The following is an 11,363-nucleotide window of genomic DNA, read 5'->3' on the forward strand; positions in this document are numbered from 1 at the left end:
CATGCTCTATTTTAATTTCTTACCTAAGCTTAAATGCACATAGGACCTCCAGCTCGCATGCACTGTGTTGATTTTCTGCCTTTTCTAAGTTCTATCTCTCTTTCCCACTAGTATTGACATATCAAAGATAATTAGACAAATCTACGAGCTTAATCTTTTGATTTTCTTGAGCATTATAATTGCTACCCACTTTCCATCGCGATTCGTAATCAATAAGCGGAGAGCTAAGATACAACACGAACGAATGAAAAACGAAATTATACGCATAACATGCCACCTCATTCCGACGCCGACTCCCCATGTGCTACCCTATTGTGATTCTTTTACTCAAAGAATTTCTTGAAAGCTGGCCCTCCATGCTGCTCATTCTCTTTACCTCTCTTCTCACTTCCCAATCCCTAGGGAACATGGCTTAGGTAGTGTTTCATTGGCCGCCCCCCTCTTTGCTCTAATTCGTAGAGCTAACCTCATTCCCACCTTCCTCCTTCCTTTTATAGGTTGCAAGTCATTTTCCTCCTCGTGACTCATTTTCAAAGCAAGGAAAGCCAGCACTCCACGTCGCCGTAGACAATGCGTAGGAGTGTGAGTGAGGTCACCCCTCCATGAAAGTCCCTTTCCTTTGCTTCGCTTATGTCACATTTTCTCACCCTTAGGCTAGGAGTTGGTGAAGCCCACTTAAAGTTTCATAGAAGAAGCATGTACAGAATTTTGAAGCATATCTCCGTCATTGAGACAACCGTGAGCATCAAGTTCCAATGCCTCAAGAATTTACAAAACTTAAAAGAATCTCATATGGTGCCTAGATAGAGCACATGATGAACTCTAGGCGTATTCAATCCACAGCACAAGTTTCTCATACAGAAACAAGGTGAAATCCACACAATGGTTCGGCAAAGAACACGATGAACATGTGACTGAAATTAGGGTAACTATGATGCTATGACTTTGGAGAGTTAACTAGTACAATGGTGCCGCATTCCCCGCCGCCAATGCTATGTGGACGAGGGCATACACGCTTGCATGCACCTATATGGAGGTTTAACAACACCTATATGGCTGACTCAATCCGTGCCGCCAAACTCCATGTCATTAACACCATCTTGTGCGCCTGAGACAACAGTATTGTAGGGCATAGTAGCTTTGCACCCTAGCTTCCCAGCCTAAACTTGGCCGGCTCTCCCAACTTGGACGCCAACCAGTAGCCGCCTTGCCTTGCTAGAGAGAGAGAGAGAGAGAGAGAGAGAGAGAGCAGGGGGGGGTTCGAAAGCCCTCGGTCATTGCTGATGGGGAGGTGAAAAAAAGCAAGCCTTTTCTTGAATAGCAAGGCCTAAGAGGTTGTGACATGTAATTGAGAGCAATGCACAGTGCACAATACACACAGCTGCTGGGATCAAAAAAGATAGCGAAAGTTGAAAAAGGAGTGGAGGTCGCATTTGTTGACATGTGTCCCTTCACTCCTTTTGTGGTAGCAGCACCTATCCCTTCTCTCTCTCTCTCTCTCTCTCTCTCTCTAATTCACTGCAGAGCGCTCAGGACTATTCTTGCATGACATGGGAGACGTCCTGTGCGACTATTTACAGAAACAGAGATTGACGATGCTCTTCAGCACATTGATGCATTATATTAGATCCACCAAGATTGTATGAGTTTGGTCTCATATGTCATTTTGGGCCTTGGCCTTTTGAAGACGTTTAATATAACATTTCATTCATTCTCCCCTCGTCCTGTCTTCCACGCTCCAGCCTCTCTCTCTCTCTCTCTCTCTCTCTCTCTTCCATGGGCTTCTCATCTCCAACAACGCAGTAGAGGGGGGATCTTGAGCTAGACGATTCTTTGCATTGCAAAAGCTCTATGCCTTCATAGCCTTGAAACGCTTACCTACATCTTGGTGTGAGCTTCAACCAGTAGCAAAGAGGCAGAGACAGAAATATAAAAAAGAAAGGGTCTTTGAAATGTGTGTGGCTAGACACAACAATTGCAAGCAGATGCCCATGCGAAATCATAGCCTGTTGGGTTGAACTAATCAGGCAACCTCTCTCTCTCTCTCTCTCTCTCTCTCTCTCTCTCTCTCTCTCTCTCTCTCTCTCTCACACACACACACACACACACACACACACACATTGTTCGTGTAGTGAACACTCCAATTTGGGGCTCCTCCTCCAAGGGAAAAGGAGGGGTCTCATAGTCTACTTGCAAGCTGGAACAAGGGTTTCATATAGTAATGCTCTTGTATCTACATCTGCGTTGATCTCTGCACTGGCATACGTGAAGATGTTTCGAGACGAGGAGAAATGAAGGATACGGCCATAGATAGAGTGTGGAGGTGTGAAATAGGGTGTATCGAACCTTGGACCAAGCTGCCCTAAGTTGCCCCACCTCCAAACCCCAGGTCTGTATCTGGTTCACCTGATGTTGCCTCACCTTCAAACCCTAGATCTATGGTGTTGTGCACCCAGTATCGTTGCCTATCTTTGCTAGCAAAGCTTGCGAGCGTGTAGTTGCGAACATGCAAGCTAGAGGCAGTGGTGCTCAAATGGACTGGATGAAGACCCTACTCCTCCCTCTCACGCCTCTCCTTCAGGCCCAAACAATGTACTTCTCCATCCTCTCGGGCTGTGGGTTTAAGTACTGGGTTGCGGGAGGTGGAAAGCAAGTGGTGGACACTAGACATGTGAGTTGTGGACGACTCATCAACCACGTGGGTCAGAAGAACTCTGATTGGTGCACACGAACTCTGATTGGTGCACACGTTGGTAGCAAATGCACACTTTGGTACATATGATACACCATCTCAAAGCTTTGAGGTTGTAGCTGCATGTAAATGCAACCACGTGGAGACATAGGACTGTGTTTTTAATATAATATATAGATATATAGATTGGAGACAAAACTAAAGGAAAAACCATCTTTCCAATCTTGTTTTTTCAAGGCAATAAATTAGACCATTGGGACTTCTATAGAAATTTGGTGTATTTAAAGGGAAAGATAACTAATGTAAGGCCATGGGCTAGTGTGCAGCCGGACTCGGGGGTTGCCTATATAACAGCATATGGCTGGGTGGAGAGCCAGTTTCCACTATCCATGCCTTAGAGTGGTATCCGAGCTATTCTTGGCAGGGGGAGGGCGTGGAAGTCTCTCCTTGCATGCATGCACATGCAACCGTGGATTCGTGATTGAGGAGAAGCTATGGGCAAGCTCCCTTGCACACGCACAATCTCTATCTTGGACCTGCATGAAACGTTGTGCGAGCAGGCTCATTAGTGCACGCGGGCCAATTGAGCAAATCACGTCTCTGCAACGCCCACAACCGAGCTCTCCATCTCTCTCTCTCTCTCTCTCTCTCTCTCTCTCTCTCTCTCTCTCTCTCTCTCTCTGACAGCGTTGCAGGTCTATGCCATAGCTTGTGAGATATCCAATTCACATGGTAGGCGGGTGAAAGGGTCAATCAACTAACCATTGAAACCAAGTAAGGGTGCATGTCCACCTTGGAACACCCTATATACACAGACTTGGGAATCAAACCCTCAGAAGTGCTCTCGAGGTTTTGCGGAGGGATTTTCCACTTCCCAATCTCTAGCAAGCAGAAATTTCTTACGTAATTTCTTACATGGGTATCTTGGCAATTTTTGAAATTTGAGATGATAGTTCTTCATATGTGTTCACATGAGCACACGAGGCGACATGAGGCATTGCATATGTGTCCAAAATCAGCCCTCAACTTCTTAGGTCGACCACTCTTCCTATAACGTTGGGTTCACACTAACACGACGGCAATCACACCCCAAAATCTGAATTTCTAGTTGGAAGAGCTTTGGAATGCATTGTTCCACCGCCCATCGGTTCACACAGGAGTGAAAGTACCGAGTTCGATAAATTTCATCCGCCGCCCGTTGTGAACACTGGAGGGCGGCGGAAGTAACACTCAAAAGGTCTTCTTTTAAAATTTTGAAGGTTATTAAAATAATAAAAAAAGAAAAAAGTGGTGTCAGTAAAGCCTCCTCAGCAGACGTGGAGGTGGAAGTGTTTCGAGGCGAGGGGTGAGGGTCGGAAGAAAAACTTGCAAAGTCTTCCGTGAGCTAGCAGTCTTTTTGAACGCTTCCTTCGTGCGACGTGAACAGGGCAGGTGACATGGGGCATGTTTATTGGTTCTTCGCGTGCCTGTTTTGCCTTCCGCCACCTGTTGTGAACCCAGCCTAAGATACTTTTGAAGGTTCATTCACATGATAAAAAGTGTACTACAGTTGTGCTATATACTTCTATTACCCATAAGATGCCTAGCTCAAGGCAACAAGAGAGCCCTCTCGTGCTCTCTTTACGCAGTTTAATAATTGTGCTCTCTTTATGTAGTTCAATAATCAAGTTTAGTTTCCATTTCCATTACTGTGATCCACCATTATGCTTTCCTAATCAAGAATGGTCAAGTGCTTCTCCCTGTGGAACCTATTAAGTGGTATTAGAGCCTCAGAAGGGTTAGATTTCTACTCCATTAGGATTAGTAGCATTGGTAAATCAGTCTCACTCATCATTTGGAGATTAACCATGTGTGAGTTATATTCTCGGATTTTAGTCCCTTAAACCTCTAATTTTCATGTAAATGGAAACTTGATTAGGTAGAAAATCACTTAAGTGGTGTGTGTATTTAGTCCTTCAATTAAGTCATTTTCAATAAAGCCCGCTTCCAAATCACCTAATCATACAAACATTGATTTCTTTGGTCTGATTTCTCATGCAATTTCAACAATTGATAGTAGTTATAGCTGATTAACAAGGATTGGATTCATTTTAGGTCTTCTATTGCCTTTGTTGCTTTCGATTGATCCCTTAGCCCCTAAAAACAGAGCTCATTACACTAATTAATTACCCATTACTCCTTGTTTGAAATAGAGATGTGTGTGTATGCATGCATGTGTGTGAGGTTCTGCTATGCAAAATCTTAAATTCTCTTATTTTAGCCTCACACCACAACATGGCCAGGAGTGGCCACTTGGTTAGCTCAATTGACTAATCTTGGTATGGTGATGCTATCATGCGCTCATCTCGCTGAATTTTTGAGGAGGATGCTCCACTAGATCTGAAGACTTGCGTTAAATTGAGTCAATCCTCAAGGCGCGCTCAACAGGGTCGCTTCCCAATTGCCACTCCCTTTTTGGCCGTGCACTATGTGCCACAGCCCCTTGGTAATTGGGCCTAGTTTGTCTCTTTTAAACCAAAGACATTGGTGCCCTATATACCCAAGGGGCTTTTCTCATTGGACACTGGTGCTCTCCTATACACAAGCGAGCACTCCCACATGACATTGCTCTATCGCAAGAGAACAGTCACACGGTAGGCTGCCACTAGCTTCGTTAGAGGCTTGTGCCACATCAAGGGAAGGACTTCAAAGTCTTCAAATAAGGTTGAAGGTTACTTCAAGAAAATCTCTCTCTCTCTCTCTCTCTCTCTCTCTCTCTATATATATATATATATATATATATATATATATATATATATATATATATATATATATATATATAATTTATTACATCCAAGCACAATTACAACTATGATTTGTACGTCATTTATATTTGTTAAGATTATGTGATAATTGTGCTATTGTGAGAAGTTAGACAGTGACCTTGGAGGGTTTCCAAGTGCTAAGATTGTTAGAGTTTAGGCATCTCAAGTTAACTGCACAATTTGTTCCCATTACTTATTTTGGATTTTAGGCATTTATTTTACTTATTTGTCAAGGTCTGGGTAGAAAAATTTACTAAGGTTTGTATATATGCAACCCCTTGCCTCCATTGTATTACACATTCAGGTATTCATTGCCAAGGTTAAATAATTAGAACTCTCTCTCTCTCTCTCTCTCTCTCTCTCTCTCTCTCTCTCTCTCTCTCCGCCCGCTTTCGCATCGTCGACTTTGACATCGTATCAGAGCCATGTTGTTGAAGAGCTTTGGCGGAGGAGTAGCATAGTGGAGAAGAAGAGATCCCCCTTGTTGTCGGTAACTTCCCCTCTCGGTGTTTCAAAACGATGTTGACCAACGGCGTCGAAGACACCCCGCCCCCTCGTGGCCAGCATCAACTTCCCCACCCTCCTGCTACATGTGTTTTAAAACTCTGCTTCTCGTCAGGTGTCCCTTGGCCAGCACCATTCCTTTCCCCATTGTAGTGTCTCAGCACACTACCGACAGCCCCTTGGCGACACACTGGCGTTGTGTCCCTACGTGTGTTTTGAAAGCCAACACCGACAGTACCTAGCTTCCCCTTGTCACCCAACATTTTAAGCACTGCCACTCGTGGCGCTCCTTGACAAACGGTGACTAGAACCCCTCCTTTGGCAACGACAAACATCCATCACACTCCCACCCATCGTTTGAAACGTTGTGAGCTAGCAGTGTTGCAGGGGATTTGTTAGTTGAAAGGGTCGAAATCAAAAGAGAGTGCAAGCCAAAGTTTTTAAAGCCGGTCAAAAGCACCTTTTTGTCGAGCATCTTGGGAGAACTCAAAGAGCGGAGCCCACTTCGTGTGGAGCTCTACGTGCAGAGGGTGTGGAGCGGCTTGGAAGAGAAAAGTGTGCAAATTGGAGCTCAAGAGAGGGACGTTGGACTTTGCGGAGCCACTTGGGAGTAGCAGACGAGTGGAATGGCTTGGGAAATAGTACGGGTTGGTTAGTGTGGCCATCTCTTGGAGTGCGATAATATTTTCGGATCTTGCAACTTCAACATGGTCCCCCCTTGCTCATGCGACATCATAAATTGATGGTAATAACTACATCCATTGGAACTTGATTATGCGACTATGGTTCTCACGGAAAGGCTTATGGGATATTGTTGACGGCTCGGAGCCTTGTGCTACGAGAAATCCTAGCAATAGGTTCACCCGCCTTCAAGATGACGAATATCAAATCGTGTGTCAATTGAATGTTGCTAATGCGAAGGCAATGTCAACCATTGCGAAATCTCTTAGAAAGGAAATTTCTCCAGCCATTCAGACTTTGAAGACTGCCAGCGATATGTGGTTCAAGCTTGTTGGAATGTTTGATTGGGATTCTACGATGCGAACAGTCACCCTTCTTGGACAATTATTTGCCATCCACTTTCCACGAGCAAGTTCCATGCAATCATTTCTTATGAAGACTAAAGTTATTCATGATCAACTATCGGCTATGAAAAGTACATTGACGAGTACTTAGTTAGTTGTTGGTTCTCATGAAGTTTCCTGACGGCGTATGAAACGATGTCTAGAACACTTCGGCTACAAAAGACAAAGGAAAAGCTAGAATTTGATGATCTAAGCTCTTTTCTCATTGAGGAGGAAGCCATGTTGATAACTCAAGACCAAATTCAGATTTTTGAGACAGGTGTGGAAGCACTTGCTACCTCAAATTCCGAATCATTGTTAAAATTGTGGAAAGCGTGGTCCTTTGGCTAAGGATTGTAGATTCAAAAGCAAAGACAGAGATTCTACAAAGGACACAGGTAAAACCAAGCATCATGAGAAAAGCAATGCTAGTGACTCAGGGAAGGACAACAAAGCGGCTATGCTGGTGTAGTGGAGACTACACTAGCAAGGACTCCTGCTTTCTAGTCACATGGAGACTAGTGCCGCCACCAACTTCAACCAGACAGAGGCTTGTAAGTGGCAGAGAGGGGCAAGAAGTGCTCCTTATAATTATTTTGGACCCTTGTGTTGGAGTTCAAGTTATCGGTGTTTGAACTTGTTGGTCGAAGCTCAATGCACATGTATCTAGCAGGGAACGTATCTAAAACACTATGGATGAGTACACCAATCTATTGTTGTTGGTCGGGTCATGGACATATTGTGTTCCATGGTTCATTATCTTAGAAGTCTTTTATGGACGTGATGTGTTCATAGTTCACGAATGGGGGTTCTTGGATGCAGTGTGGTCTACATTTCAAATTTTTTACAAGGCAACAAATGCTCAAGATGGCATTTTTCTTGGGTTCAAAGTTGAGGGTAGCGAAACCGAGGTATATCCAGTTGGTGGCTAGTTCTCGGGTGTCCATGGTAGCTTCTTCTTCGATTTGGTCTTGCTAGTTCTATCCACTATGAGCTACAAAGAGGGTGTTAAAGTTTAGGCATCTCAAGTGAACTGTCCCCATTACTTATTTTGGCTTTTAGGTATTTATTTTACTTATTTGTCAAAGTCTGGGTAGGCCAATTTACAGAGGGTGAAATATATGTATTACACATTCAGTTATTCATTGCCAAGGTTGATTGGTTCAGGAGTCTCTCTCTCTCTCTCTCTCTCTCTCTCTCACACACACACACACACACACACACACACACACACACACACACACACACACACACACAAATATGTTGAATCACATAAGAAAATCCAATGATGTCTTATGTGGAATACCAAGGTGGTAACGCTAACACATGATGAGCGTAAACAAATAAACCGATATGTGATGAACAACATGCAATATTTGGAAAAGTGAGTTAGTGATACAAAGAAAGAGGCGAAAACAAACAAGTTGACAAAACGGACATGGTTGAATAGACTTTTGAAAGACGACACGCACAAAGTGGAGAAAAGATCAATCGAGACGGGTATCAAATTTTAATAGGATGTGATCATGAGTTTAAACTTGTTTATTTAGATATATCTTATGCTTTGTTTATGTATGATTAAAGCTTTGTGCAAGCAAAGACTTAAGAGTAGCATGTGGGCATGCAGGAGCCATTTATGTGCTAAAAGAGTTGACTTGTATTGTATTACAATGGATTTTGGTATTGCTTGTGACTTTAAAGCAAGCCAATCAAGCTTCCACATACCAGATATCTTTAGAAGATATTATGGAGCTTGGTTACACATCTTTCCAACAAATATTAGTTGAAATGTAAGATGGTCATGTTATCATGGACTTAATGCTATATTTAGAACGGAACTTAGTGGATTTCATCTTGTTGACTCGAGAAAGATTTTGGATACAAGATTTGAACCTTTTGGTTTCCACAATTTCAAGCAAGTATTGCATTATCCACATCGCGTACATAAGAACTGGCAATCGGAATGCGAGATCCAAACAATAGAGGAGAAAGGAATTACTAACAACATAAGTTTACATACCTGTCATGATGAAGAAGATCCTATCATTTTTTAAAATAACCATGGGCATTACCACAAGTTACAACACTATATCACACGGGGATGGATGGCCCGCAAAAGGTCAACAACGTTGACTTCTCCATCCCCTTGCTCGGTCTCGAACATGTGACCCTGCATTGGCAGGCTGGTGCACTAACCACGTGCCCGCATGGGTTTGGTTGTCCAACACTCCACTTCGCAACATGATAAAGTGAATAGGCGCATGCAAAAGTAAAGTTGCATGCCATCCAACAAAAGCACGTTCTCGCGAAGAACGCGCCCGAGTTCAACATCGTCGATCCCACCTCTCAGACTTCATTCAAGACCCCGTGTGATATAATGTTGAGGTGAGCGTGAAGTAGATGACATCTATGAGCTTATCAACTATGTGTGGAAAACCCAACATAGATCAAGTTATTTTAGGCGAAAAACTTGCACTCATTTTTCTTGTGCCTGAGATGCATGTTTGGAGGCCATTGTTACTCGAATGAAGTGAGTGATGCCTAAGGCAAGTTGCCAGACTTGTTGGCTGAACGTTGAAGTGCAATTGCTAAGATTTTAGACTTTTATGCAGGTGAAGAACTGCCATATGTCTTGGGGGTGAAATGTTTGAGTGTAAACTTAAAAGTTGCACAATTTGAGCGTGTAGTGAAGCTAATTTGAAGCTTGATCTGGCTATATCGAGCAGGCCTTAATTTTGGCTGAAAATTATTTATTTCTGTCTAAGAAATCTTAGAAGTTGGTTTGGCCAGCAAGCCTATTGCATCGGTGTGGCAAAACACCCAAATCAGGACTGATTTGAAGGAGGATGGTGTGTCTATCACTGATGTGTTTTGAGTGTAATTTTTTGCTTGCACAATGGGCTTTGATGTACAGGTAGTTAGGGTCTTATTGTGGATTGACTACAACTTGGTGTGATCGGTTACAGTCATGGCAATCTCATTTATACCTGATGTTTTTCTGTATGATGCACAATCCTTGTATAGGTGCTTGTGGTTTATGATACTAGCAATTTTGTTATAGCTTGGTTCTGTCTCATGCACCATCGAGGGTTGATGTGATGCGATGCTCCATGGGTCTATTCTCCCCGTCTGATGCACACATCGGAGGTGTACTTGCAGCTGTGGGTTCAACCCATATGTTTGTTCGCTTTCACTTTTCATCACATCCATAGATCCTGTTCAAATGTTTTCAAATGACCCGGATCTCTCACCATTGTGGCAATACATAGAGCACACCTCGTTCATGTCACTTATGCAACCTTCTACTATATTGCGGATTGATGACAAGGGAAAAAGTGGTTATGCTATGAGATAGCAAGAATAAAGGTAAAGTAGTCCTTCAAACAAACCTTTCCCCTCATCTAATTCTTGTTTGTGGCATACCTCTTTTGCTATTTTGGGTGCTCATTTTATGGCATCTCCAGCAGCCAAAGACAAAGAGAGCAGGATATCAACCTGCGGCGGTCAAAAAATTGGCTAGTTCATGGTGAGTTTTATTATTTTGAAGCTGCGGGCTATGGTGGGTGGGGTTGAGTCTGTGCCATCATCTTTTCCATACCATGCGTTTCTTTTGCACAACTTGCAGAGAAGACAAAAGACATCGGTCTAGTAATCGTCCCCCTGTCGAGAAGATATCGGCCTCTGTTTCCTCCATCTGGTCTTACATTGCCGTCGAATCTTTTTTCCTCGCAGCTTGGGTTTTTAAAAAGCGTCTTCAGGCATGTCGTGCTTAACATTTCGGATGCTTTTCATTACTGGGGTTTCTCGCATGGTTAGACCACCAGAAGTGGTGTCAGACACATGTATTGCATTTTCAAAGGCATTTCGATTAGGAGTGTATCTTCACTCACCATTGTCAAGGTCATTTCTATGGAAGGATGGCGCCTTGGCAGGGACATTCATTGCTGGACTCTCGTGTGTGACTGCTTTTCCATCTTGGCTATGGGCTTTTCATTTTCGTGTCAAATAATGGTCTTCTAGCCTTTGTACATAGTTGTTTGATTCTGTATTCACACCCACCTGAGATAACATGGACAAGGCCATCCTATGAAGAGTGGAAACTGCATCCATGCATGGGATGTTTGCCTACTGAAACTAAAATTGCTTGAGCAATCAGTCTTCCTTCATAAAAAACAAATGTCAGCCAATACTGCAAGCACAAGGTCCTTCCTGATATTTTATTAGATTTCATGTAGCAATCGTTTACAAAAAAAAACATTCTCTACCATGCAATCATTGCTTTTATGTCTGCCAATATAC

The sequence above is a fragment of the Adiantum capillus-veneris genome, chromosome 17 (assembly GCF_014529385.1).
Source record: "Adiantum capillus-veneris isolate H3 chromosome 17, ASM1452938v2, whole genome shotgun sequence".
In the NCBI taxonomy this organism is placed as follows: Eukaryota; Viridiplantae; Streptophyta; class Polypodiopsida; order Polypodiales; family Pteridaceae; genus Adiantum; species Adiantum capillus-veneris.